Source organism: Mixophyes fleayi, chromosome 3, assembly GCF_038048845.1.
Source record: "Mixophyes fleayi isolate aMixFle1 chromosome 3, aMixFle1.hap1, whole genome shotgun sequence".
NCBI classification, from domain to species: Eukaryota; Metazoa; Chordata; class Amphibia; order Anura; family Limnodynastidae; genus Mixophyes; species Mixophyes fleayi.
This window is the reverse complement of record NC_134404.1, coordinates 256,298,798-256,311,464: the sequence shown is the minus strand read 5'-3', so window position 1 is coordinate 256,311,464 and position 12,667 is coordinate 256,298,798. Positions and strand designations below refer to the sequence as shown.

The 12,667-nt window shown below is 37.8% G+C and overlaps 1 protein-coding gene across 2 annotated transcripts in view; it reads left to right on the top strand.

The window, feature by feature from the left end:
* The window catches only part of TRIM67 (tripartite motif containing 67), a 92,676-nt gene that overhangs the window by 17,763 nt on the left and 62,246 nt on the right, over positions 1–12,667 (top strand). The gene's annotated exons all lie outside the window — the stretch shown is intronic.

The window sequence follows — 12,667 nt, the reverse complement described above, 5'->3', positions numbered from 1 at the left end:
TCCCTACCTAAACTTCCCTGCCAGACAGTTTGTAGCAAGTAAACAGTCAGAGTACGTCTGTGTAAGAAATTGGAGGAGAGTTCTGTAACATTTCTCTCTTATGGCTTGAAAGTTTACCTAATCTGCGCTGAAGTTTCCTTTCAGTTCTGGAGTCCTGGTGAATATTTCTGTCCTGTGTTTGGTACGCTTCTCCAGATCCCTTGAATCCCATTTTTTTGTCCCAGACATCCTGTGATTGAGATTAAATTTTGTCACATAAGGGAAAGTGGAGAAAAGTAGCGCATAATGATCTATCATTTAATAATTATTTCAATTTAATCTGATTGCAATTACATTAGTGTCTGAAAACATAACAAATATATTGAAAATTACTTTCCTCTATAACGGTGCTCCCAGGGATCGAGTTCCGCCTCTGTCGAGGGTTCCTTTCACTCAACCCCTTTCTGCAGACAGAAGCTCATTGGAGTAAACTGGAAGCAGATAACTTAAAATTGCAAAGTTTGTGAGGCATGCAAGAAACCCTACACATTTCATTGCAGTGCACAACTTTGTCATGGGATACTTAAGTGTGCTCAATGTGGTCTTTTATATGTTTGTCAATTGCTAATAATCCTTGCTTAATCGGTTAATGACCCATTAGCTTATCCATACATCACAATGCAGTGTATCACATAGTTAGAATGCACAATTGCATAAACATATTCCAGCTGACTGCCTGTTTTATTATGGCCCTTAATAGTGTTACTTAACTCCCTCCAGTATGGAGATAATCAGTTAATATAATTATCGATAGTCTTGCAGTATAATACATAGTTTGGTGCACAATTCACATTTATGCAGGGGTCTTCTTTAGACAAATGTCAACTCTCTGCCTATTTATTTCTGCCCCTTCTAGCATATTGAACTCCCTCCGTTATGGTGAAAATCAGTTTACATAGCTATCCGTTATCTTGCGATGTAATGCAGAATTTGGTGCATACTTCACCATTAGAAAAATGTATAGTCCCTGCCTATTTATTCTTGCCCCATTGTAGCCTATTGAGTGATCCATGGTATCTATTCTACTTTAATTATTATTAAAATATTGCATGATCCAGGGTATCTAATTTACTATTATTGTTAATATACTGATCTGTTTCTTAATTTGATGTTATCCTTAACCATTTGGTTAGTTATTTCATAGTAAAGTTCACCCTACTGTTATCTACTTTTTGTATGTCTTATTTTTAGGGGGAAGTCTATTTTACATCTTATATAGATATATAGATACCCCTTAGTGTTATTATTTTACCTGCAGTGCCTTTGCATTGAGGGCCAGCAGCTCTGTGGATTAAAAGTGAACACACACAAGACATTGGCTTACAATGTGGTGTGTTTAATTATTTTAAATAACTTGAGTGAACCCTGTGTGCTTCCTACTGTATGCTGTGATGCTACTGGCGGCTGCTCCTTTTGTCAGTGATAGGCTGGGACACTTCCACACTGTCACTGTCACTGACACAGTGAAGCAGTAGCCGACAGCACTAAGGCTGACCTCCTCTGCCTGCTGCACCCCCCCCCCCCCTTCCCTGCTTGCACCACAAAAGAAAAGAAGCAGCAAGCAAGTTTCTTGTGGATAGAATTGTGCTGATTCATCAGCACTAAGTTATGCTTTAGAGATGAGCGCACTCGGATTTCCTGAATCCGAGCCCACCCGAACGTTGCCGATCCGAGTCGGATCCGGGTATTGGCGCCAAATGAAAACTTGAAAGCGAGGCTCCGAGTCATAATCCCGTTGTCGGATCTCGCGATACTCGGAACCTATAAATTCCCCGCTAGTCGCCGCCATCTTCACTCGGGCATTGATCAGGGTAGAGGGAGGGTGTGTTAGGTGGTCCTCTGTTCTGGTAGATCTCGTGCTGTGCTGTTTAGTTCTGTGCTGTGCTGTTTAGTTCTGTGCTGTGCTGTGCTGTGCTGTTTAGTTCTGTGCTGTGCTGTCTTCTGTTCTGTTCTGCAGTATCAGTCCAGTGGTGCTGTGTGCTGTGCTCTGTTAATTTTGAGTTCAGTGGTGCTGCTGGGTCCTGTGCTGTGTCCTGTTCAGTCCAGTCATGCTGTGTCCTGTGGTCTGTGCATCTAAGGGCATAGTTATTCCCAAGTGTTTAAAAAATGTAAAAAAAAGTTATAAAATTTTTTTTTTTTTAATTACAACAAAATTTGCCAAACCAATCCTGCAGTATAAGCCCATTGGTACTGCAATATTACCAAGTTCACACATTCAGCAGTAAAAGTCCAGTGGTACTGCTGCAATATTACAAAGTTCACACATTCTGCAGTATCAATCCAGTGGTGCTGTGTGCTGTGCTCTGTCAATTTTGAGTTCAGTGGTGCTGCTGGGTCCTGTGTGCTGTGTCCTGTTCAGTCCAGTGGTCCTGTGTCCCGTGCTCTGTGCTTCTAAGGGCATAGTTATTTCCCCAATATTCCCAAGTGTTTAAAAAATTAAAAAAAAGTTAATAAAAAAAATATACAAAAAACTAATTACATTTTTTTTTAATTACAACAAAATTTGCCAAACCAATCCTGCAGTATAAGCCCATTGGTACTGCAATATTACCAAGTTCACACATTCAGCAGTAAAAGTCCACTCCTCTACGCAGTACAGATACATTTATTGGTGCGAATCATACAAGTTCAGGGTTTTTAAATTATATTGTGGTGACCCACTCCTCTATGCAGTCCAGGTACATTTTTTGGTGCGATTAAGACCAGTTGATGGTTTTCTTATTATATTGTGGGGACCCACTCCTCTACGCAGTCCAGGTACATTTTTTGGTGCGATTAAGACCAGTTGATGGTTTTCTTATTATATTGTGGTGACCCACTCCTCTACGCAGCCCAGGTACATTTTTTGGTGCGATTAAGACCAGTTGATGGTTTTCTTATTATATTGTGGGGACCACTCCACTACGCAGTCCAGAAAGATACCTCGTTGCAACATTTTGGACTAATAACTATATTGTGAGGTGTTCAGAATACACTGTAAATTAGTGGAAATGCTTGTTAATGAATGTTATTGAGGTTAATAATAGCGTAGGAGTGAAAATAAGCCCAAAAACTTGATTTTTTAACTTTTTATGCTTTTTCCCAAAAAAATCCGAATCCGAAACCTTAAATCCGAACCAAAACCTTTCGGCAGGTGTTTTGCGAAACAAATCCGAACCCAAAACATCGCGAAAATCCGAATCCAAAACACAAAACACGAGACACCAAAAGTCGCCGGCTCACATCCCTATTATGCTTATATTATTTTTATTATTATTATTATTATTATTATTATTAGATTGTGTGTATTGAGGAGATTATGACACATAAAATGTATTAATGTTTTAAACTTATATTTGGGTTTTCAACAATAGTTATCACAATTTTTAGATAACAGCACAATGACTAAAAGCAAATGCATATTTTATTCAAACCTGAATTTTGGGCTTCAAAGTTGATTTGAAGACTGAATGTGGGTTACAAAGGAAAAACTTAAAGAATCCCTGATATCATTTTTAACTGATTTATACAAAAAATACAGAATATTAGTTTGCTAACCTCTTTTAAAATTTTCATTGCTGATCCCACTGTGTTCTTACCAATAAGCACCTATGCACGCAGCAACTTCGATTAGGCCGCTTTAGACCTACTGTAATTCCCTGCAAACCGCATTGTAGTTAATAAATTGATTTTCATTCTGGAAATCATTTCTTACAGTAACACAATTTCACCAGCACTGTTCTTCTTGTACTGTGTAATATTATTAAAGCAAGTGTAACTTAGCCTTGTGCAGTAATGGGGCGGTAAGTCACTCAGTAAGCCTGTGATCAAATTCTAAGCACAATAGCTATGTATTTTGCTATTCTAAACTAAAGGTCATAGCTAAATAACAGTATTTGTGGGAACACATATATTAATTAGAGACCATTCTGAATGGAGAAGGCTCCCTTCTTCTATTTTAGCCACCTCAGAAGTATTATCTCTCTGTTTGCAGAAGATTGGGATTTGCATCTGCTTCCACATAAAAGTTTGTTTTTTATGAGCATAAACAATTTAAAGCAGGAAATTCACATCCACTTTTTGTTTTAAATAGAAAGTTTTGCACCTCTTTAACATGAGGCTGAAGCTGATTGATCTGTGGGGCACATATATATGGCTGCCACTACAAAAAGAAATTTACACATGGGTGCATTGGTTTCTACTTCTTCACAGGAGATTATAACTAGAGATACTCAGGCTCGCTTCCCCGAGAACCGAACACATCCGAACTTAGCAGATCTGAGTACCAAGCCGAGCCGGCTCGGTACTTTCGTGTGCTTTCAGAATTGAAAACAAGGCAAAACGTCATTGTTACGTTGTTGGATCTCGGATCTCACGAGTTTTGGATTCTATAAGTACTGCCCTCCACGGCGATCTAGCGCCATTTCACAGAGGGACACAGAAGGGGTAGCACAGTTTATAGAGCAGTTGGGCAGCGTCATAGGTAGAATAGAAAGAGGAGGGGGTAGTACTGTTCTTCAAAGTCTACAGTGACATTCTGGAGAGCTCCATTGCTCCATTGCTAATTATCATTGCTGAAATACAAATACTAGGACTGGCAGGCTTGGTCTTCTGTATCTGCAGTATGGTTGAAAAAGATTTATTTAATTTAATATGTATTTATAGTTCGGGTTTTATTTATTAAAATATTTAAACATTGGTGTGTCATTTAACATCTGTGTGCCTGAATACTAAAAGGTCTTAAGTGTTTACTTGTATGTACATTCATTTGAACTATTCATATTTCCTCTAAACTCAAATAAATTCATGTACTCTTTGTGATATTTACATATACAGTCTCATGCCATTTGTGATACAAGAAGAGGGTGACTTCAATGTATCTCAAAATGATTAACCTGGCAGTTGTTGTTTATATCTAAAATATTACCTATTATTCTTACACAAGATGGAATTTAGTCAATAATAAATATATTAGTGCATTAATCGTTCAGAAATATATTACAGTGCATAAACCATTAGCCCCAGCGGCAAAACCATAGTTAGATGGGTTGTTATGCCCAATTTTGGTGTTATATGATGGGCTAACCCATTTATATGAGAGTCGGGCCCTGCATATTGCCAGAAAGTCCATAAATCTAATCCAGTTAGCTAACAAAATTCACACCACCACTATAGTCATGGCCCTGGATACAGAGGAAGCTTTGAATAGGTATTATGGTCATTTATGCAGAGAACACTACACCATATAGGTTTCCACATGGAATCTGTTAGAGGAGTTAATCCAACAGAGAACACCTACAGTAGCAGTGAATTGCTTTGTGCACCACTCCTTTCTGTATAAGCAATGGCACTAGACAGGAATGGCTCTTACCCCCCCCCCATAATCTTTTCTCTTTTCATTAGTTAGAGCCAAGCAGAATATCATCAGCTTTTAGATATTTCAAAATGAATATAAGGTGACAAAACCACTTACAATGTTTCCAAATCTACTCTCTGTCAAAAACAAATATAGCAATCTATCCAGTTATAAGATCAGCTGGGATAAAACATATTAGATATACAGGCCACCCACTAAATAAGAAATGTAAACTTTTGGTGACAAGTCCACATTTAGAACACTTCAATGTTTGCATTACTAGAGGCTATGCTTAGCTATGCTTAACACATGTTGCAAATATCCTCCACTTATAAAGACAATTCAGAAAGATCTGTTGAACTAGGACAGGTATTTCATTTTGGGAATAAAGCTCATAGCCAGTATCAAGATGAATATCCTTGCCCAAATGTTTTTTTTTTGTTTCAGACCTTCCCGGTTAGAGAGCCACTAAAATTATTAAAACGCTTGTAACAGATGATGACTAAATCTATCTGGTCAGGGAGACACGCAAAATTTGGACTAAAAACATTGTATAGATTTTTCACAGAGGGAGGGCTAGAGTTCCAAACTTTGCCAAACATAGCCCAATAAGCTATGGGTGGCCATCTGCTTGGTTTCAGTAGCTTCTCTGCTTTGACTTTTCAAAACTCATAGACCACCAATCTTAAAAAGCTCATCTCCTTTTCACTGTTAATGTGGGACTCTGGGGCAAAAATATATAAACTTATTTCCTGTCTAACCTTAATAATCCACTTGTGAAACAACCTGGGTATTTCCTCTGGCATGTACTTCAAGACATTTGCCCATTTTTAATGAAATAACTATATTGAGGTCTCTCTGCTCTTTTGAAGATCTTCGAACTAGATTTGTTCTGTAGGGACAATGCTTTTTCCAAACTCTCCAGATGAGACAATTTTAGCAGACCACTAACTCATATCGACAGAGGCCGCCAATAGATTCCATATATTTTTCTGTACCTCATCTCAAAGTCTAATATCAACTATTTACAAAACCCTGACCTTGTTTGACCAGGATGTCAAAGACTCCTATGAGATTAAATGGGAGCAATACTTGGGGGAGCAGCACAGTTTTAAGTAATTAAACAAAATCTCTTCAGAATTTCATTTTTGTTCAGATCAATAAAAACCCAAATAAACTATACTATCTTCAATATATGGATCCTCTAGGATCCATTTAATTCATTCTTCAGATTTCTGTTGGAGAGATTGCTCTCAGACAAGCACTCTACTCCGCCTTTATGGCCCCAGTACTGAAGGGTGCCATGGGAGGGTGCGTGGGCAGCATATCCGGGCAAGTTAAAGTGGAAAAAAAATAATAGTGTGGCCGGGTCCCTGCAGTGTTTGGCTGCTGCAAATGTGCGGCAGCCATCTTTAAATGGGGAGTTAACACCCAGCACAGAAGAGGTTAAAACACCGGCGCTAGGTGCATAAGCAAATGTTTTAAATGTTGTTAATTAAATAAAAATGTATTTTAAAAGGTGCGCTGCGACGCTGGAAATGCAATATCCAGTGCCGCATCACTGAAAGGGATAACTCCAGCGTTAGGAGTGTATAAAAGTATATTTTAGTAAATTAATGAATGTATGTTATGTATGGGCGCTGTGACACCCGTAAGCAACCGGCACGCAGCACCTCAAAGTTTAACTCCCGACACTAGGCACCAGGAGTGCAAAACTGTGTAAAGTGTGGTGTAACTATGTGTTTACAAAATGTATTATAAAACTAAATCTGTGTTTAATAAGTAAATAAAAGTATTTACTGTCCCTGGTGGTCCAACGGGGGCTGGATTCTTCACCCCACAGCAACCAGCTTGCAGTGGCTGCCAGAGGGACTTACAGACTAGCCTCCTGGATTCAAATAGATCCAAGAGGTGCACTTCCTCCTGGAGGTCCCAGAAGGTTAAGCTCAACATATTGGAGCTCAGAAAGCTCCAGGTAATGGCAGCTCGGAACTGCTGCCCCAGGATCTGGCTGCCTTCACCCTGGTACTATTTTCGGCCAGGGGGGAAAGCCAGGCTCCTGGAAGTGGTTTTAGGCAGAAGATTTAAAAGATAAATCTCCCGCATTAGACATTCTGTCACCAGGGTAAAGAGGCGGCTGATCCCCCCTCTCCCTGGTAGCTCGTGGTCAGGGAGAAAGTGCACTCTCCCCTGTTACTAGCTTCAATATAACAAGGTTGTCACGAACAGCACTCACCTGAGCCTGCATTAATTAAATACAACCACCTGGTCTGTCTAAAATGATAAAATCCTTCCCTATCTATGCTACACACTAGATTTGCTGTACCAATTATGCCACCACCAAGGTTTTTTCTGAAGCGCTGACACTCTTATTTAGGAAGCCTTAGGTTCTCTCTTAGAATTAATCTAGCACAATTTACTTCAATCAGAGTTAGCAAAGATCATAATGTTCTTCCCGGGTGTTCAACTTTGTAGAGTTTTGACCAAACTGTTGCCTGAATTCATAAGAACACAGAGACTTGAACTTATTAAGCGTAATTTAATATGGAAAATACATACGCAATGATTAGGATAAAGCAATTAATCAAATAACATACAAATATAATGCAATGGTTTCCTATAAAATTAAAAGGATAAAACACAGAATTGATAACTCTCGTATAATCAAGTTTCTGGTGCTGGGAGAAGTAGAAAAATGGCACATTCTTTAATATCAGATTGACTCCCAAAAGTGAACAAATTCTTACAGTGCAGTTCTTTAAACCAAGCTGACATCACCTTCTTGTGATGTCAGAACTGAAAGGCCTGTGTAAAGGCAAATTAGGGTTTTATGACCCCTGTGGACACAGCTCCTAAGTTAGGTTTTACGTGCCCTGTCCCAACTTCGCACCAGAATGCCTTTGAAGCATGAGTTTATAATTTTACCTCCACACAACAGGTCATAAGTTCCCCTTCATTTGGACAACACATATGCATCCGGTAAGCATGATATTGGAGAAAATATGATGGGATATTTTCCTGTGACCCTATTCAGCTTGAATTTGTCATTAAGATGTAACCCTGTCTCAGAGTCGGCTTGTGTGGGTTTGAGGCTTATCACTGTCCTAAATGAGACATTTCAAAGGCTTCCCTTTTGTGACCTGCAATAAATGGACCATCTGAGGAAAACAGAGGAGTTTAACATAATAAAACACACTGATTTAAACAGCTCCTCTGAGCCATGTCATGCTATTACTTGGAATTAATTCACAAACACATATTTGCAGATTTATATGCCCAAAAATTAGCTTGCACATCACAAAAGTAATAATCCCTCCAGGCTGACTCACATGCAGGCTCCATGAATCAGTCAGGATTGGTAAAAGGGACAGGAGACTGGATTACCTCCTGCCAATCTAGGTCTCCAAAACTGTATAAAAAAGAGCCCTGTTTTACCCTTAAATGTATTATTCCATCTGTACTTCTGGATATCAATAGTACCTCAAACTAGTGTGTAACTGTCCTTTTTAAAACTTCCTGAGCTAAAAAAGATCACTGCTTAAGGATCCTGCTTTGATGCCTACTTACGTGCTGTAAATAGCTGTGACCTACAGATTAGACCAATCTAATCCATTATCCGGCTGTTCTCACAGCATCCAGTACCAACGCTCTACCCTCTACCCTGCAGCTCTGGCCATTGTGAGAGGCCAGGGGAAACCATCCACAGCAACCCTGATCTAAAGGAAGTGGTCAGGGTCCAGGGTCCACAAGTTTAGGTGTCCTGCAATGGGGTACAATAGCAGTGAAAGTTACCCAGAAGGATACGTTTCTAGGTGCCGGCAAAGGAGCCTAGTGGTGGCAGCAGAACCTCCTACTACTGTGTGGAGAGGAGCATTTGGGATAAAGAAAGGGGACAGTGGCAAGACAAGCCCAGACAGTCCCGAGCAGCATGGACAGGGTGGCAAAAATTACATGTATGCTTTGCAACTCCTCTACATTCTTCAAGTCCACCTGTTCTCATTGGCTTGCTCACTATAATGCACCCTGTACCCTGTGATGAAGCTCGGGATCTAACAAAGCAGTAATGCAAGCTCTGCAGCGGCAAGACATGAGACACAATGGTCCCCTTGTTCCCCCTTACCTTTTCCTCTTTACTCTCCAGTTCTCCTTCTTTCACCCCATCCAGCATACACTACTATATATATATATATATATATATATATATATATATATATATATACACACTCTTAATAGAAAGCTTTATAATATGCATAAATTGTAGTTTACACATTAAAAAGACAGACATTAGCTATGTACTGCCCCTTGAACAGTGCACAATAATGTGGCAGTATTCACCTTCCAATGCCCATTAGGTATGTTGAACCACCTATTCCTGTTTCCACTCCTGGTGCCTGTATTCTCAGATTGCTGCACAGAACGAAGCAAAGCAGTCAGCTCTTCCGCCTACTGTTTGATGTACCGCCTTCCTCTACACACAGATCGGCATCCAAGCCTTGTACAGACAAGCTGTAGTTCAAATTGTAGTTAAAATTTCAGTTTGCTGCACTTGGACCTGCGACTGTAAACTGTAGCGAGAAAGCAGGCAATGAGTGTAAAGAAGGTGACTGTGGGGCAGATTTATCAAAGGATAAAAGGGCTTTTTTCATTTTACTCTAAATTAAAACTGTTGTATTAAAATGTATCTATCTATGAACTTTTAATTGTTGGTTTGTTTTAAATAAGTGGAACTGAAAGGCCAAATCTGGGCATTCAGTTCTTTTTCGTATACGCATATCTGGTAATATTCTTTTTGTTCAACTGTAGAGATAACTGACCTGCGTTATCGGGGAATAATGATAAATAGGCCCATGTGTTTCATTTTACTTCCATTGTAGTGGGAGTGAGTCATATGTTCTGCCCACAAGCAGTATTGTTAAATAATTGGTCCTGAAGCTGACACTTAGGGATATATTTACTAAACTGTGAGTTTGAAAATGTGAAGATGTTGCCAATAGCAACCAATCAGATTAGAGCTGTTATTTTGTAGAATGTGCTAAATAAATGATAACTAGAATCTGATTGGTTGCTATAGGCAACATCTCCACTTTTTCAAACCTGCAGTTTAGTAAATGTACTCCTCAGACTTTGAGGTTGTTAGAACAATTATGTTTTTAAATTTAAATTTAAATTAAAGGAACCCAAAAGAAAAATTAACATCCTGGAGATATTATTGATCTTTGTGGTAACATGCATGTTCTGTTTAAATGGGCAGTAGGAGGAAATGGAGCATGGACAAAAATTAAAGAAATTTGAACGTGTTAACAGCACATGCTTGTTGATTGATCAGTAAGGCTGCTTCATTTTTCCTGTTATTTTCCAATGTGTCAGTTCAGACTGGAGGTAAATTTAAAAACAGGCTAAAGTAAATAAGCCCTTAATCTGTATCCCAGGGTGAAAAAGTTTAAGGACCCTTCCTTTACTTTCTTGTTCCTATTTATTTTATACAAATGTTATTGCAATACTAGAGAATAAAGTATCAAGTTGTAGTAGAAATAGACTACTGTATAAAATTAGTCTTACAAAAAGAGGTACTAACCAGGGCTGCAAAAGGCATTTTACCAATTACATGAATGGTAACTTTAATATGTTGCAGTTCATTCATTATCTAGCTTTTGTTCCATTTGGTAAATTATGATTGTGGCTCAAAATAAAGAAAAAAGCTGTTATTAATAACCAAGTCAAAACCAGAAAAAAACTGACAAAAAAAGTCAATAGACACTACTAAATTTAACAACCACCTGTTGTTGAATAGTATGTACACCCTGGTGTGAAAATATATTGTAATACGTTGAAACAAATAAAAAAAACAACTCTTTAATATGTTACACTTACAATGTAACTACTTGAATATAAAGCTTCCAACATAAAAAAAAACAATTCCTATTTCAATAGTCTATTAGGATTTCTATTAGACATCAGTTGTAAATGTAAAGTATATCTGAATTATTGAAAAGAAGAATTGTTTGTATGTTAGACACTTTATATTCAAACAGTTACTCACTTGCATTGTAAGTGTTGCATAATAAAGAATTGATTTCATTTGTTTTTGTGTGTATTACATGAGAAGTATTTCTTATATGCTAAATTGGAGAGTGTGCTCCTCACATAACATTGTAGGAGGTCTGAGACCAGACAATAAAGGTTACCTAAGGAATATCTATACACTGATGTTTATATTTCACACCTGTGAGTGCAAGCTTGGCTAAAGCGTACATATTTTACAGAAGTAATTTTTGCAATAGTACACTATATTGTTGCTTGATTGTTTTTTTTCAAGGAAAACAACATACAGGATATATTGTGCTTACTTACATAAGGATTTGTCAGTGTAAATTTATATTTCTTGTGCATGTTTATTTCCCACATCCAATTCTTGATTTTTTTCACATTTGGGTGTCTATTTTATTCGCCATGGGGTGTTTGATAAATTTGGAAATTCCATTGGTTTTTTTTCTGTTATTTTCCTGGTTTTAACTTGGTTATTAATAAGACTTTTATTCATTTATTTTGAGCCTCATCATTTACAAAGGGGACCAAAAGCAAGATAATGAATGGACTATTATATCATCATCATCATCATCATCACCATTTATTTATATAGCGCCACTAATTCCGCAGCGCTGTATAATATATTAAATATATTATATATATAATATATTATATATTAAAGTTACCAATTTGCAACTAAGGATCTACAACACAAGATTTCTTTTGAACGTTGAACAATTTCATTGGCCTTTAGCACTATTGAATTATCCACATTAGTTTTGTGATAATTATTATTAGTGCTGTGTGGGAGTGACCCTATGGATAAAGACAGCTTGCATTGTCCTTAGGAGGGCACTGGGTCTAATCTTTTGTATTTATCAATTAATGTAATTAGTTCATTGGATTTTTGAGTTTCTTAATTTTCCATAAGAGGTATATAATGGAATTGCAATACAACCAGGTAGTGTTTGAGTATTCTTAAGGTGAGTAGATGTATCTCTTACTTTGATAAATCTACGTTGTATGGGCCTGAGTCATTAAAGAAAGGAAAGCAAAAAAATGAGTAACTTTGCACCTTTACAAAACCATTTTGCATTGGAAGGGGGGGGGGCAAATTTAAAATGTGATGGTTTATAGTTGGGTTAAAGCATGTTCTAGATCAACTTTAAATTTCAGTGTATAATTAAAGCTATCAAGTATTTGTGTGCTACATGAAAAAACTGTCAGTATTTATCTTATGTGCAAAATAATATACTAATTTGCACC